The sequence below is a fragment of the Colobus angolensis genome, unplaced genomic scaffold (assembly GCF_000951035.1).
Source record: "Colobus angolensis palliatus isolate OR3802 unplaced genomic scaffold, Cang.pa_1.0 Scaffold212, whole genome shotgun sequence".
Classification (NCBI taxonomy): Eukaryota; Metazoa; Chordata; class Mammalia; order Primates; family Cercopithecidae; genus Colobus; species Colobus angolensis.
The window spans coordinates 2,663,607-2,681,582 of NW_012115289.1; the positions used below are offsets into that span (position 1 = coordinate 2,663,607).

A 17,976-nucleotide genomic window follows, 5' to 3' on the forward strand; every position below is an offset into this window, starting at 1 on the left:
TTTGTAAATAGTCTTGCAGAGATTTTGCTTTCCTTCAACATATTCTGCAAAATACTGTATCTTGTCCTATCTGCTTATCTAGATGATAGCATTTTAATCTTTTTTTAAACTTGAACCTCACAGGAGCATAAATACTGTGTTTTCTTTGCCTGATGCAGTATTTCTCACTATTTGCATTTAGATTTTGTCTTTGGTAGACAGAAGGCATCAAGCACCATCATGGGACTTCCTGTGTAACACATTAAATACTCTTTAGCATCCTCAGCTCAATTCATGTCTATTTTACCTGTAGCAAAAGACGATCTGGATTTAGTTAACCCATTTGCCATTTTCCACTGTAACAAATAAATAGAAAAACTGTTTATTCTCATGAAATTATCTCATATTTTGAACGACCCTTATATTTCAAATGGAGGCTGTTATTTCTGCATAATTTGTTCATGTGATTAGTACTTTGAATTCCTTTAGTTTATCATGAAATAATATTCCAGTTAAAGTGCAAACTATTATTTATTCCAATAGAAATACCTGCAGACACAAGCTAACATGTGATCCATGAATAGAGCAGTGAAATGTAACAAATTCCTGGTATCAACAGGGTTATCAGTCACTCTAATTCATAGGCGAAAATGCATTATTATTTACATTCTAAACCTGGAAAAATTTTCATTAGCAAATTTCTATTTTTCCATTTATTGTATAGAATTCTGTTAGCATGCCCTTTTGCCAAATAAAATGGAACTATTATTACAAAGTATTTGAGGTGAAAAAGATGTGCTGTTTGCGAGGAACAGTATTTATGCTCTTAAAAAGCAGAGCTACTTAGTAAAACTGATTTGTTTAACATCTGTTTGTGTATAATTTACAATATAACCATAATATCTAAATATTTAAAGCAATATTGGACAAAACAATGATCAGGGACCAGAATTAATTAGGAAAGGCTTCCTTAAACAGAATTGAACCCAAGTTTGAAGGAAGTGATAAAGTAGATTGGCAGGGAGGAAAGACATCTAGGAAAAAGGAGACCAGAAGTTTTAGCTTAGCTCTAATACATTAAGAAGTCTGCTCTCTGGTAACTCACCTAACCTATATGGGTCCTTGTTTCCCATTGAAAAAAATAAATTGACTGGAGTTCATGACTCCCACAGTTTAAATCTGTTGATATTCTATACAGAAGGATAGAAAGACAAAAGTGACAAAAATGATTTTATTGGAGCAGAATTTATTTATTATCCATTCTAAGTTATTTTCTTGGAGATAGAAAGATACACATTTTTGTTGGTAGGGTTTGAATATCTATTTAATAATATTATAGCTATTTTATTACATCAACTTACCTAAGCTCTTTTTTATAGTTTCCCTTTCTCTATGGTTCTGGGTAAGGGTCAGCCACAAGATAAATGAGCGGGAGATTTGGAAGGAGGAAGGCAAAAGTGAAGCAGCTGCCATTGGAACCGGAAGGTCTATGCAGGGTACCAGGTGCTGCTGCTGATCTGCTGACCACTGACTGTCTTGGGACAGGGGCAGCCTCTGCTGACTGATCTTCTGCAGCATCTCTGAGTCCCAAGCCACTATGTGGAAAAGTTAAAGAAGACACATTTTTCAAATAAAAGTACAGGAAGCCCAAGAAAATCAAATTTAAGATAAACAATAAATAATTTTTTAGTGTGTGTCCAGGCAATATCTGGGACATAATTATACTAAAATTAGTTGTTGTTTATCTTAAATTGAAATTAAATCAGGTGTGCTTATTTTGTCTGGCAATTCCCAAAGGTGTCAACTTCTGTGGATCCACCACATGCATTGTTGAAACTCAGGTCAGCGAGAGCTGAATGTAGATTTCAGTTTGCTTTTGTAGGTCCTATTAGTCTTCACTCTTTCCCACTTCACATTTACCTTGGCTTCCGGCTAGCTCTGCTGACCTACAGTGACTTGCAGAAGCAGGAATAAGCACCTTCCATATGCTTGTTCACCAGCTCTCCAACTAGACTGTGATCCTTGGCATCAAGGCTAAAAATCAGAATTTGTGGATCTCTTTATTCCTAGCACGTATGTTAGTTTTCCAGGGCTTCTGTAACAAACTACCGCAAACTGGGTGACTTAAAACAACAGTACTGGAGCCTAGAAGTCTGAAATCAAGGTACTGGCAGGGCTGTGTTCCATCCGAAGGCTTTAGGAAAGAATTTTCTTTGCCATTCTAGCTTCCTTGGCTTGTAGGTCTGTAACTCCAATCTCTGTGTCTTCACATGGCCTTCTCCTTTATACCTCTGTCATTTCCTGTCAGTCTCTTGTAAGGATACTAGTCATTATGTTTAGGGTCTACCTTGGTAATCCAGGATGATTTCACCTCAAAATAATTAATTATATCTGCAAAATTCCATTTTGCAAATAAAATCACATTCACAGGTTCCAGGGGTTAAAACATGGAAATATCTTTTAGGGATCACCATTCAATCCACTACAGCATCTAACATAAGTTTAGTCCTCAATAAATGTATGTTGATTTCATGCTTGAAATTACACTTTCTCTCCCTTTGCTGAAAACTTGCTACCATTTTGGAAGGAACTTTTAACTGGAAACTTAGTTTCTGTATGAATTTGCAAGTCAGGATGATCAGGGTTTTGTTTTGTTTTGTTTTGTTTTTGAGACAGGGTCTCACTCTGTTGCCTAGGCTGAAGTGCTGTGGTGCCATCTCAGCTCATTGGAACTCTGCCTCTTGGGCTCAAGTGATAGCAAAGCCTCCTGAGTAGCTGGCACTATAGGCATGGACCACCATGCCTCACTAACTTTTGCATTTTTTTTGTTGTTGTTGTTGGTAGGGATGAGGTTTCACCATGTTGCCCAGGCTGGTCTCCAACTCCTGGACTCAAGCAATCCTCCCACTTTGGCCTCTCAAAGTGCTGGGATTACAGCCATGAGCTGCCTTGCCTGGCCAAGATTGTCAGTTTTGAACTTCCATTTTCTCACCTAAAAAAGAAAAAAGCTTTACATTTTTCATTTAGCTTTATGAGAAATACGACTATAAAATAATGAGTAGTAGTAGATCATCATTCTAACTTTTATAGCCTTCTCATATTTAATCCCAGCACCCCCCCTTACTGACAATGGAGTATTTCACAGATGCAGCTGTATTTTCTTCCCCACCCCCTGGCTACATATATACCTCATGTGAACTAACAGCACCTGTGGAGAGATAATTGTGGCACAACAGTCAACACACGGGGGAGAGCAGGAGGGCTCGAATGTGAAGCAACTTAGGTTGTTTCCAAGAACATCTAAAACTGAAAATCTGTCACATTTTCAGTTGTATTTACTTAATGATCTGTTAAGTAGATGGGGAGGTAGGATCCCCATACTAACTTGTCCTTTCTCTCTCTTCTTTTTGTTTTGTTTTGTTTTGTTTTCCATGGTTGGAGGAAATGCCCTGAATACCATGACTCCAAAATTTGAAATTCTGATATGCATGAATTTTTAATGCTGCTTTTTGTTCTTCTCCCTGTGTCTGCCAAACATGACAGTATATTGCATCTTTTAAAGAGTACTGAATGGAAGTGGCTCCTGTGTAGCATGCCAACTTCAAGATGGGAGATGTTGGTTTCTAAACTGGCTCTTCTACATGTTCACATGGGATGTTAAGTATGTCATTTAAATTGTTTGAGCTTTGATTTCCTCATCCATTAATGGATAGTAATCAATATTTCATAGAGTTGGAATGAGAGATAGCAAGATACCACATGTGTAGTAGGTGCCCACTGTGTAATGACGGAAATCTCCGCCCTGTAGGTCACATATATGCAAAATTCTGCTATGCACAATTGCAATGAATGATGCAGTACCCAGTCACCGACACATTCCCAGTGTTTGAACAGAAATGCTCAACGCTACTTTGGCAGAGATTTATCAGAAATTGTTTGCAAATTTGTTTTGAAGTACAAATCTGTTACTATGGTTTTCTGGTAAAGTCTCACACTTCTGGTCTCCCTAGGTATGCAAGAATTGGAGACTTTATTTTTCTTCTCCAAGTATATTTCTTCCCACCTGTTATATGCCCATGCAGTGGCCTGTATTTTCCTTCAATTACACCTGTGTACTTTTAATGACTTGCTTCATGTTGTCTTCAGGGAACACATCTGTTTAGAGCTACATATCCAAAGTCTAGCTCAGAGAGTAACTGCCCTATTCTGATGCTCAGCGTATGTAGGAGTACATATGTACTCCAAATGTACAAGTACATCTTCATGAGTTTACTGTACCAAAACCCGGGTGTTCTAACTAATCAATTATATTTTTAACTTCTCCTAGCCTCAAAGGCATTGAAGGATTACTGGAAAGCACTGCTTCTTCTCTGGGAGTAAACAAAATAGCACCATCTGAAGAGAATAGCCTACACTAGAGTTCCCCAAACTCTGGTTTCCCTGGGATTCTCACGCAGGTCCTCTAAGGGCCCAGCCCTCTCCTTGATTTGATGACTGCTGGGAGTCTTCTGCATTGCCTACTGCACTGACTGACTTTCCAGACTTCTCATTCCATCTTGGTGTTCCTATTCCCACATCCTAATGCGTGAGTCCATCAGATACAAAATGACTGCTCTCGCAGGATGGCAGGGGAAGTGGTTCATGATCGTCATCCATAACATCCGTGTTTCTTCACTTCACATCCTAACAGAGGAAGCTGCTGACTCCCGCGGGTGGGCTAATGAATGCTGGCTAACACTGTGCCCACTCTGTATGTGGATGTGGCCTTAAACTCTTTAAATATCCTTCTCTCTGAATTCACCCATGGCTTCTCATTGCTGTCCCTTGTCCTGAAAGGTAAAGAAGGCGAAAGGTAAAGACACTTCCCGAGACACTAGGGATGGGAGTGGTGAAGAGGCAGATGAAGGGAAGGCAATGCTAAATTTGGCTTTAATATTGCCTTTTAAGGCTGGCACACAATTGGCTGAGGTCCTGAGGAAGAAGCTCTCAGTTTCTGATTTCTGCATGCTACATTGGTCCATCTAATCCTGCCGCTTCTTGGCTTCTTTTCTAAACCTCACTGGCTGTCTCAGCTTTGCTGCTATGTCAGTCCATCAGAGCACAGTAATGACTGCTAATGGGCGAGGGCATGGAAGATGACAACAACAACAACAAGAAAAAAATCACTCCCGATTGACAAAGCACCTTTCAAGGGCCTCAGCACATTCTGCATGAATCACCTCATTCATCTTTACCACGTCCCTGGTGACAGGAGGGGAATTGCAATTATATAATTCTACTTTATAAAATATTCAATCACAATGCAGAAGCTGTGACTTGCCCTAGACAGTAAATTTCAGGAATAGAATCTACACATTCTGTTTGTTATTTCTGTGTATTAGGTATCTTCTTAGTGGAGACTGGAGATAGCAACTACCTCAGAGACATTGCCATTTGGTTCTAGACCACCACAATAAAGGAAATATTGCAATGAAGCTAGCCACACATTTTTTTTTTGTTTCCCAGTGCATACAAAAGTTATGTTTACACTGTACTATGGTCTAATAATGTGCAATAACATGATGTCTGAAAAACAACGTACATACCTTAATTTAAAAATACTTTATTGCTAAAAAATGTTAATGATCATCTGAAGCTTCAGTGAGTCATAATGTTTTTGCTGGTGGAGAGTCTGGTCTCGACAGCGATGACTGTTGACAAATCAGGGTGGGGGTTGCTGAAGGTTGGGGTGGCTGTGACAATCTCTTAAAATAAGACAGTAATGAAGTTTGCCACATCAACTGGCTCTTTCTTTCATGAAATACTTTTCTGTAGCATGTGATGCTATTTGGTTGCATTTTACCCACAGTAGAATGTCTTTCAAATTGAAGTCTATTCTCTCAAACCCTGCTGCTGCTTTATCAACTAAGTTTATGTAATATTCTAAATCCTTCATTATCATTTCAACCGTGTTCATGGCATCTTCACCAGGAATAAATTCTATCTCAATAAATCACTTTCTTTGCTCACCCGTAAGAAGCATCTCCACATCTGTTAAAGTTTAATTATGAGATAGCAGCAATTCAGTCACTTCTTCAAATTCCACTTCTAATTCTAGTTCTTTTGCTATTTCTGCCACATCTACAGTTATTCCTTCACTGACGTCTTGAATCCCTCAAAGTCATTCATGAACGTTCAAATCAATTTCTTACAAGCTCCTGTTAATGTTGATATTTTGACCTCTTTCCATGAATTATGAATGTTCTTAATAGCATCTAGAATGATGACTCTTTTCCAGGAGGTTTTCAACTTACTTTGCTCAGATCCATCAAAGGAGCCACTATCTATGGCAGTTATATGTTTATAAAATGTACTTCTTAAATAATAAGACTTGAAATTCAAAATTACTCCTTGATTCATGGGCTGCCAAATGGACATTGTGTTAGCAGGCATGAAAACAACATTAATCTCCTTGCATATCTCCATCAGAGCTCATGGGTAACCGGGTGCATTGTCAATAAGCAGTAATGTTTTGAAAGGAATTTTTTTTCTAAGAAGCGGGTCTCAACAGTGTGCTAAAAATATTCTGTAAGCTGTACTGCAAACAGATGTGCTTTCATCCAGACTTTGTGTTTCCACTTATAGAGCACAGGCATAGAAGATCTTGCATAATTCTGAAGGGCCCTAGAATTTTGGGAATGGTAAATAAGCATTGACTGAAAGTCACCACCTGTGTTAGTTCCTGGTAAGAGAGCCAACCTTTTCTTTGCAGCTTTGAAGGTAGGCATCGTAGTTCCTGAAAGAAAGTCAGCCTCTCCTTTGCAACTTTGAAGCTAGGCATTGACTTCCCCAGCTAGGAAAGTTGTAGATGTTTCTTCCAATAGAAGGCTGTTTTCTCCACGTTGAAAATCCATCAATATTATTGATGAATATTTAACAAATATTTATTGATTGCTGCCATTACAAGCAGCTGCATTGGAATGTTCACACCAATCATTAGAGGAAATATTTTGGTGCCCAGAGGATACAGTAAGTAGGCGTACTCCTTGGGTCAGAAAAGCACTCAGGAAAGCACTTAGAATAATTCCCATACTTCTAGATCATTATTTGTGTGCTCCAACATCTACAAATGAGTTTCACAAGCCCTGCCACCAAATTATATGCAGACATGAATATGGGAAGAGTGTTTGCAACTTTATTTTAGATTCTTCCATGTTTCCATAATTTCCAAAGGTTAGGAACCACATTCTTAGGATGTTGTCTTTATAAACGTTATTCTTATCTGGCCATGTTGGCTGTTATTTATGCACCAAAGCTTTTCAAGAAGTAGTGGTAAGTAGCTTGGGGATAAGGTAGAGATTTGGGTCACTAGATGCAGCTACTGACAATAGCCATAAGAATATGGCATGGCATGATAGCATAGGAGGAGAAGAAGAAATTTAAAAAGCAGATCTAATAACTTTAAAACACTCTACTCTGGCACATTTCAGAGAGGGGTAAGTGGCCTTCCATACCCCAATAGCTCATCAAGGTGTCACTGTCTGCCAGTACTGAAGAGTCATACATGTTCACAAATATGGCAGTTTCATCTAGAAAACATGAGACTCTATTTTCTATCCTCTTTGTATTGCACGTTTTGGAAACAGTTTACCCCAAAATAGTAATAACAATAAAAGTTGTGATGCTTAAAGGGGAAAACACCAACAGTCTGGAGTGTTTCTATACTTTTAGCAACACATTTTATTCTAAATCTAACCTTGAGACAATGGGTATGCCTGAATTCAAAAGTTTGGTGACCTGAATAGTTTAGTGTGGTTAATAATATAGGTAAAAGTAACAGTTCAGGATTTTTCTTCATTTTTTTTCCCTATGTTTCAATGATAGCAACATATTGAACATCTCATGTGTGGTGTTCTTGTTTGAAAATCATTGACTCATCTTATCATCTTTAAACACATTTGCAATTTGCTTGTTCGCTATGATACCTTCTATTATATGCTTTTCCCTCCTCTTCCCAGTTGAGTTATTCCAATGTGATTATAGCCACATGGTCTTTTTCAGCATGGCATAATTTGGTTCTTTATCATCAGAGTCAAGTCGTGTTTTGTGAAGGGAGGTAGGTGACTTAAGACTGGAAAACGAGGCAGGGTGGTTTCAAGGTTAGCTAGGTTTTCTTGTTCCTTAAATACAGGCATATTCATTTTGTTGTGCTTCACTTTATTGTGCTTCACAGATACTCTATTTTTACAAGTTGAGGGTCTGTGGCAACCCTGCATCAGGCAAGTCTATCAGCATTATTTTTCCAATAGCATGTGCTCATGTTGTGTCTTTGTGTCACATTTCTGTAATCCTATAAATATTTCAAATGTCTTCTTTATTATAATATGTCTTATGGTGGTCTGTGATCAGTGATCTTGGATGTTACTATTATGTTTTGGGGCACCACAAACTGTGCCCATACATGATGGAGAATTTAATTGATATATGTTGTATGTGTTCTGACAGCTCCACTGATCAGCCATTCCCCCGTCTCTCTCCCTCTCCTCCAGCCTCCCTCTTCTCCAGCCTCCCTATTCCCTGATACACAGCAATACTGAAATTAAGCTAATTAATAATGTTACAATGGCCTCTCAGTGTTCAAATGAAAGGAAGGGTCACAAATCAACAACTTGAAGTGATTAAGTTTAGTGAGAAAGTCATGTTGAAGCCAAGATAGGTTGAAAGCTAGATCTTTTGTGTCGAACAGCCAAGTTGTGAAAGCAAAGGAAAAATCTTTGAAGGAAATTTAAAATGCTACTCCAGTGGACACATGACACGAAGAAAGCAAGACAGAATCATTGCTGATATGGAGAAAGTTTTAGTAGATAGAGGATTAAGCCAACCCCAGTATTTCTTTAAGCCCAAGCCTAATCTAGAGCAAAGCTCTAACCCTCTTTCATCCATGAAGGCTTCAATCAGGAAGCTGCAAAAGAAAAGTTTGAAGGTAGCAGAGTTTCGTTCATGAGGTTAAAGGAAATAACCCATTCCTATAACATAAAAGTGCAAGACGAAGCAGCAAGAATGATATAGAAGCTGCAGCAAATTGTCTAGATCTACCTAAGTCAACTGATGAAGGTAGCTACACTGAACAATAATATTACCTGGGATTAGAAAAAACTTGTGAGATTTTATAAACATAGTAAAAGAATTAGAAGTGTCTGAATCTACACTATGGAATGAGAAAAATACACAGTCAACTGAGTCGTGAAACCTATATAATTTATAAATACAATGTAGCATGATTCTTTAATTGTTTTTTGATTTTATTTGAAGCTAAAGTCATGTGTGGCTTGCGCTGGAGTTCCTTCTTCACCTCTCATCCAGATTTGGCTTTGTCTGCCCTACTACTTTTGGAACAGCCACTTCCTCTAACCAGGCCCATGTTGCTTCCACCAGGGATGCTGAACTTGCAATTGTTTGAAGGTAAGAATTATTATAATTTTGTATTTGTTGTTATCTGCATTTCTAAGATCTAGAAAATGTCCAGATTTGCTGCATGCCAAAATTTAAGGTCTCTCCACCTTATAATGTACTTTCTTCCAACTGCAAACTGATGTTATCCAGGGAATGGTTTCATTCAACTTGTGTGACCCTGGATATTCTCTGTTTCTATGAGCACCCTGAAAATTTTGGTTTTGGGTGGGAGAATAGCTTTCTAGATAAATGCAACTTAAAAGTCTTCTCTTTGATGGGAAGAAGTTATAGTTCACATTTCTTCTCTGGCTGTGACCATTTATGGCCACGTTTGTGAAGACTGTTTAGTCAGTCAGTGTAAAATAGGTTATGCTGCAGTAATTAATTATCTCTCAATCTTCAAAGACTTAAGACAACAAAGGTATTTCTTACTCATGCTATATGTCCAATGAACAGGAGCAGAGATACTCCATTTATGGTAGTCATTGAAGTCTCAAGACTTATGAAAGCCTTGTCTTCACATATCTTTTCTTGATATATTCATAGAACTCTCACAATTCACTGGCTAAAGCAAGTCACATGATTGCGCTCAAATTCAAAGAGGGTGGGTGTTGAAGTCCTACCACATTCTAGGAAGTAAGAGGGCTAGAAGATTTGTGAACAATCTTAAAGACCAACACAGCTTTATATACAGATTTGCTGATTCTCATTTCGGTTACTCATAGATTTTTAACATTTTGGATTATTTTCTGGATATGAAAGGTTGCTAGATAATTGGTTTTTTGATCATTGTGCTTTGCTCAAGAATGTCCTGGAGAGATATCATCTTTGTTAAAAGATGTCCTTTAAACATATATCCACTGGACACTATAACTATTTCGGCTCTAACTTCAGTTGACAGTGTGTCACCAACTGTGAATGAACTTTCCCCTTCAACTTTCTCCGCATGGAAAAAGAGATCAGTGGTGGCTCCCTTTCTTTCCTGAGCCTGCCTAATAACTTGACATCTTAGAGATTTTCTTTCTTGCTTTGTAAAGGTTTTCTAGTCTTGCAAGTTGAATCTTTTTAAAGGAGTCCGGTTATTTGTGGAAATAATTGGAGACTTGGGAGACTTTTCTAATTATAAGACTAAATGGACAATTTCAAGAGGCTCTATGGAGGCTGAGCGAAGAGCAGGAGGAGGTGATGGCCCTGTCCAACATGGGTGTGGGCAGTAAGGTGTGCATTGCCTGAAGAGAATGTAAAAACAATGATAAACCCACTGAAATGCTGTCAACTTTTTATTTCCATGGCACAGTGGCAAATCAAAAAGATGTCAGCGATAAAGTACTCCTCTGGGTCAGAGCCTCCCCAGCCTTCCCCATATGTCACTGACTTAACTATCAACCTCAGTAACATTAGTGCTTAAAATCTTTTGTTTTAAGAGGAAAAAATCTGTCACACAATTGTACACAGGATTAATTGCATACTCATGTCACAAAACATGACACAATGGGGAATCACATTTCTAGTTTAACAAAGGTTTGAACTCACACATGCCCAAGACCACGGAAAGAAATTAAAATGGAAGGTGAATCCTAGCATATTATCAAAACCCAATAGGGCTATACCAGAAAACAGAAGATTTAAAGACTCAAGCCAACAGAGATGAACTCTGGAGAATCTGTCTAACTTTTACCTTCTTATATCTATCTTTTCTTCTTTCTCCTTGGACTTATTAAGCAGTTTTAAAAAGTCCTCGTTTGCTAACTCCAATAGCTAGATCATCTGTCTGTCTGCTTTTACTGTCTTTTGCTACCTGTTTATTAACGGTCATATGGTTTTACTTCTAGGAATATCTCATAATTTTAGTTTTCTCTCTGCATATTGTATTTAAACAAATATCAGTGGCCCTAGATAATCTTATCTTCCACTTGAAAAGATCCTCTCTTCCTTCTGAGAGTCATTTAAGGTGAGGAGGAGAAAGGATTAACTCCTCAATTCTATCAGAGACTGAGTGTGATTCCAGTTGGGCTGTAGTTTTATTAAGACTCAGCCAACTTCCAATCTACCCTGTTCTTAGGGCATGTCCCTCCTGAACTTCTATGTGAAAGTCTGATGGGTCTTTGTCTCCTCAGTCCTGAAAGGCTACAGAAGCTTTGTTCATGCCCTTCAGAGATTATTTTGCTTAGCTCCTGCGCCACGTGGCTTTAAATATTTGTTAAATGTCTTGAAGAGAAGACTGATCATAGATTTTCTAAGCGCTACCGACTTTGGGAGTTGTGTTCTGTTTTTCAGAAGTTTGTGTCCTGGCCTCCCATCTTTTCGCGCAACCTCAGGATTCAGCAAATGTCCCATGGAGAAAACTGGAAGCGCTCTAGAGCTTCCATTGCTTCACGCTAGCCCAGCACTAAAAGCTTTGCTGGTTTTGCTATCCCCACAGCAGAGGTTCTCTGGCTGGGCCATATCTGATCATTAGCCTAAGGACAAAATAGGCAAAACCTTCTGGGAGACACTCGATGATCAGCTTTCCTTAAAAAGGTTCTCCTCTCTCTTGAATTTTAGTTCATTTAGTCTTCACTGCTTCCACATCACTCAATTACTTTCAAAATACTATATTTATAATGTATCCAGCTTTTTCTGGCTGTTGCAGCAGGACCATTGACCTGCCTATTCTAATAGCAAGATGGAATTTAAGTACAGTATGTTAAAAAGCAAAAGTAGGTGTGACTTTTGCTCTGAAAGCCTCAGTGACAGGAATGACATTTGCTAGTATCCGGCTATTAGTCCTTGCTTCCTAAAGATCTTAGAAAATAAATTGTACCTGTGCCCACATTTATCTAAAATATTCTTTAACTATTTTCAATAGGAGTACTTAATCACTAAAATATTTTTTAAATTCCTGGAAATGGAATAAATAATAACAATGTACTTAATTAGAGTAAATAAAAAGATGTTTAATTGTCTGAACAAATATACTTTGACAAACAAAACTTATGTAGAAGAAAATAAATGTAGCCTTCAGTTGAAGTTACTGAGTTAAGGAGCACTCTCACTTAGGCAGAATTCATTACTCTTCTAAAGACGGATGAAGTTTTATGAATTTTAGAGTCACAAAGAAAATGGCTCAGTGCTCTCCCACCCAGAAGTATCTTACTTGAAAAGCAGTTATGGAACATTCCAGGCAGAGAGCAGAGGCAAAACTGAGAATGACATAACCAGGACCAGTAGACAATGAACAAATTTCTCGAGGAATTGGAGGAAATAGGAAAGAAAGTTGTGATTTTAAAAATAACAATTTTAGGTTTGTGTTTTTTTTTTTTTTTTTTTTAGTAGAGACAGGGTTTCACCATGTTGGCCAGGCTGGTTTCAAGCTTCTGACCTCAAGTGATCTGTGCACCTCTGCCCTGATTACAGGCATGAGCCACCGCTCCTGAAATTTTAGATTCTTAATAGGACTTACGTAGAAAATTGGTGGTGATATGAAAGTGATTGGGCCACTCCCTAGAGGAACAGCAGAATATGTGGGAGGCAGAGCTAAGCAGCATGGGTATTTTGATAAGCATATTCAGTGTCTCAATAGCTTGAATTTCTTTTAAACTTGGTAGTTAATATATTTTAAATTGTCAAATATCACTAAAAATGTTGAGATTTTATGCATATTAAGATGCATTTTACAGAGGATAAGACCTATTATTTTAGTTAATATAGAAATTGATCTTATGGTATTAATTTTGCAGATGACCAATATGTAAAATAGAACAAACTATAAGATTTCTATAAAAAATGAGCCATAGTTCCACTGGTTTATTTCAATTTTATTTGAGTATTTTAATCTTCTTAACATGTTGTCACACTTTTAATCTACCATACAAAAATTTTAATTACTTGTTGTTTGGTTAGTAGAAAACACCTGTTTTATTGCGTCTAATTAGTGCTGCCAACTTAGAGGGCCAATGTATTCAGTAAAAATAACACCAGCCAAAAACTCATGAGCAATTCTTCCCTCACTAGAGTTTAATGAGAGTAAGATCAGTCAATTTAATCAGAATATTTTCTTCTTTTATTTTAACCAATGTTTTGATATATTCAAATTCATGGTAACAGATCACACTATTAAGAAGCCAAAAATAAAGGTGAAAACAATAACCAAGGTAAATTCCTGGTGAAAAAGAGATGATGGTTCACTAATTTCACCTTGGAAAGAAAGTGAAATGAATTAACTGCTCTGTTCACGTAACTGGAAAAACATTTACTTCTTGAACATTCTCCTCTTTAAATATGACAAAGAGGTTTATAAAAAAGACTTATTAACTGACTGCATTGTGTATGAAACATGTTCTCATCTCTCCCCACAGGATAATGGCCACACAATCTAGAATTGCAAAAAGTGATAAAGTAAGGTAGATATGTGATAAAGAATCAACAGCTTCATAATTTATTCTCAGCATAATAGTGGAGAACAGAAGTTCTGATCATGTGTTTAGTAAGTGAAGAGGTTGTCACCCAAAATACATTATTGTGTAGGGCAATACACTCTAAAGTGGAGTCTGTGTGTGACCACGTGGGGCTGCATTTGGGAGGGGGGGAAGAGAACAGTCCGGGTGATTATGATATATCCCAAACAGTAATCCCCAGTTAAGAACCACTGTTCCAGGATATGTTTGTTGTCATTTTAATATCTAAGGAATTTTTTTTTTTAAATCTACTAGCCTGTTATTTCCAACCCGAATTCCTGGTGACATCTATATTTTTCTATATTCCATATAACTCTCAAAATTTCAAAATTATTTACTTTTTCCATAAGCAGTGTTTCTTCTCTTCCACTTCATTGAAAGATCCAGAGTGAATGATGAGATAAATGGACTGATTGCCTGTGCTGGTGGGTAAGGGTGGAGAGGGTAGCTTGGGGAATGACTTGTATTTAGTTGTACAGTAGAAGACTTTTGGCCATGCCTGATTCACTGCCTGATCATCGGGGCCTTGGGCAATGTTGGGCATATAAAAGTCACTCAATAATTATTTATTGGATAAATGAATGAACCTTCAGATTCTAAGGCAGGGAAAGCATTACTCTCTGAAATAGAATGCATAGATACAACATAAACTATATTCTCTGTTTCAGGCTCTTTTTCTTGTCTGTGTGCTTCCGATGAGAATTATAAATTACAAATGTAGTTGTTGTGACAATTTTGGCAGAGCTCACTGATAAACCTAGGGAAATCTCCTGAAATTTAATCAGAGACTCCCATTCTGAAATATTACCGATAGAAGATGAAAACAATCTGATTGTTTTATGTAAATGTAAATTGTTTGATATTGGCACTTTGTTATGATTGGTAAAGAATTCTGGACGTGCTTGTATTCATTCCCAGGATACTAAGAGCCTATTCTGTGTCTGGCCATGCAAAGCACGGTATTACAAACATTTATGATATAGATCAAGCCCGCACCTCATGGAGCTCAGTCTGGTGAGGGAAATGAACATTAAGCAAATAATCACAAAGTAAATATACAATTTTAAATTGGAAAAAGATGCTACAAAAGAAAAAAACTTACTTAACAGAGGAAATCATAATGTCAGAAAGGTAAAGGATCATGGTATCTTTGAAACTGATGGGGGTCATTGTGGTTGGAGGATGCGGACCTAGCACAAGAGAGAAAAGAGATGCAAAAGGAGAACTGGGTAGCCAACATCCTGTCAAAACGAGGGTTCAACAAATATGGAAAGAGTATTAGGTGAAAGGCCACGGCACCCCCAGCCACTGATCCTGAGATTGATTGGGTACTTCTTCCTGAGAGAAACCCAAAGGAGATAAAAGAATGGAAACAAATTTAGGGAAGGAACACTTTATTAATTAACAAGATATAGTCAGGGAACTGTTTTGCCCAGGGAAATTGAATTCTGCTGACTTAGAACTTAAGCAGATGAAAAAGCCTCTCTGTATATGTTTACCCTTAAAGGACAAGTTTTTAATTTTGCAGATTTTGCCAATTCAATAAAAGAAAAAATACAGTAAAACCAGAGAGAAGAAAACAGAAATGGAGTAGAGAACATTAATCTACTTTGAGGAGGATGACATCCAAGCGTGGGAAGGGTTCTAATCGTTTCTTTAAAAATCAGCCTTCTTCCTTTATCACCATATGTTTCTATGAACTCAATCTGCAAGCAGCCAGGAAAGAAGAGATCAAATGTGCGATTGGGGAAAGGGAAGTACCTGTTTTCAGGTGTATTACCCCATTTGTATGATTTTCTCCATGGTTTTGATAACATCTTAAAATATCTGAAAAATGCGTTGAGCAGTAATTGTGAGAAGACACAGTAGGTGAATTGGAAAATTAGTCTCATGATTAGCAACAAATACTAAGAAGGAGGAAAACGATTATTTAGACATGAAGCTGTCCCATGTAGAATAATTTACAATGTCCTTCTCCACATTTTGTCGCGTCTATTTGTTTGAGTCTATAATGTGCTTATGAAAATGTTGTCTATCTTGGCACACACATCAGAGGGGTCCAGGTAGAACCTAGAAATGTAGTTACCCAAACTAGGTGATGGTCAGCTTAAAAATCACTTTAAATGGCATGCTGATACAGTGACTAAGTTAATGTTCGTGTGTGGCCTTATCCATCTCTTATGATATTTACCCAGTGTGATATTGGGGGAAAGATGAATGCCATCCTAGTCATACTCCTCTTCATCAATATTAGTTCTGATTACTTCAATTGAATTTCTTAATGATTTGATGTTTAATGTTTAAAGTCTAATGGTTTATCAGCTATTGAAAATAATCACATGGCTACTAATTAAAAGTGCTTTAAAATATACCAGTGATTTTTATTTCTTTAAAACAATAGCTGTTAAACTCTAGATAAATACAATTGGAAATTATTACCCAACAGAAACTCCACACCTGATCTCCAACTGACAGGAGCAGGGCTTTATCAGAATGTCTGAGAGGGAGAGACAGAGATTCTGCTCCCTCCATCTCGTTAGCCCTTGCTAAGCCAGAACGTGATTTGAAACAGAAATGGAAGGAAAAGCAGTTCTTGCAATGCCATAGAGACAGAGTGCTCTACCCCATCAGACCATAAGTTGGACGTTCCATGGCGTCACAAAAACTAATTAATACTAAAGTTAGTACTTACTCTTCCTTTCTTATTTTCCCAGGAGGATTATTGTGACTAGGCTTGCCTTCTAGACCACTCAGAATTTGTATGTTGACAAAATATTTCTCCTTTTGACATGTGAGGAGATATAAAATGTATGAAAACCCACATCATATTATTTGATGGGGCATTCCATTTCATCAGTTTATATTTTATACTTCATTATTTTAGGGGTAAACATCTATAAAAACAGGTTCTGGATTGTCACTAGGGTTTGGTTCATGCTTAGAGTTTTCTTAACAGCATTCCTGTTGTTGTATAGCTTTAAAATTAGATGAGAACAAGAATTTCACTCTGAAGCCAGAACAACATGGAACCTGTATTTTGGATTAGATTGCTTAAAAGAATAATTCCCACTTTCTTTTTTTCTGATGATTGTGTTTTGGGGCTACTCCTGTCTTGTCCTCTGAGGCCACCAAGCCATGCACATCTAATCCAATAAAATGAGAATGAGAACATGAGACTCTCCAAGGACTCCAAGTGTCTTAAGGCACTGAAAATATGGACATGATGTTTTCATGTAATTCTACATAGTTATTACAAAGTGATTTGTTTTAACTTTGAATTAGGGAAAAATGTGTATGTAATTTAGTTTTAAAATAATATATGTTAAAAATAATTTAAATAATAAATTAAATTGAATCCTTAAAAGAATAATTGTAGATTTGGAAGAAAAAAGCTTTATCCAAGACTGTGGATACTTTAAGGAGTCTGTTAGCTTACTTTCCCTTTACTTTCAATTTTCAATTGTTGGAAACTATACTGGATATCCACCACTAAAACACAATCAGCATTTGCTTAGATTAAAAGTCCTAAGGCCTTTAGCTTTGATTTCGGTTTTGCAATATGCTGTAACTGCCAGGACAGTGACCCCTGGTGAAGACAAAGGTTTGAGTATCAGATCGCTTGATATGATTAAGCACATTCCTGTTTCATTCCACAGATACCAATATTAAGTCAGACATGAAACTCCCTTTTGATGCCTATCACTAGGCTATGACTCGCTGCCCAGCTTAACCTCTTGGTGACTCCAGTTCCTTATTTGTAGGTGGAGATAAACAGGTCTGCTTTGAGGATTGAATACAATAATACATGTAAAGCATGCATTATTTACTTGATACCCAGCCTGGCACATATGAAGGATTACTAAATAAATTGTTTACATGAACATTATTACTACCTAATTGTTTTTAATTCAGGAAAATATAGAAGGTACAACGTCAGAACATGCTTCTGTAGTAGTACTTTTTCCTCTAGTTCAGTACCCTGTCAACCACCACATGAAGTGGTGTAGCAAGACATAATTGAAACACTATTGTAATGAAAGGAACACTAGACATGCAGTCAGAAATCTGGGCTCAATTTCTGAAATGCATGTAGCATTTACCATATGCCAGGTACTGCTGTGAGTATTTA

General features: G+C 37.3%; 1 pseudogene; it reads right to left on the reverse strand.

The window, feature by feature from the left end:
- Window positions 1-1,466: 1,466 nt before the first annotated feature.
- LOC105512463 overlaps window positions 1,467-17,976 on the reverse strand; it is a 40,231-nt pseudogene continuing 23,721 nt past the window's right edge.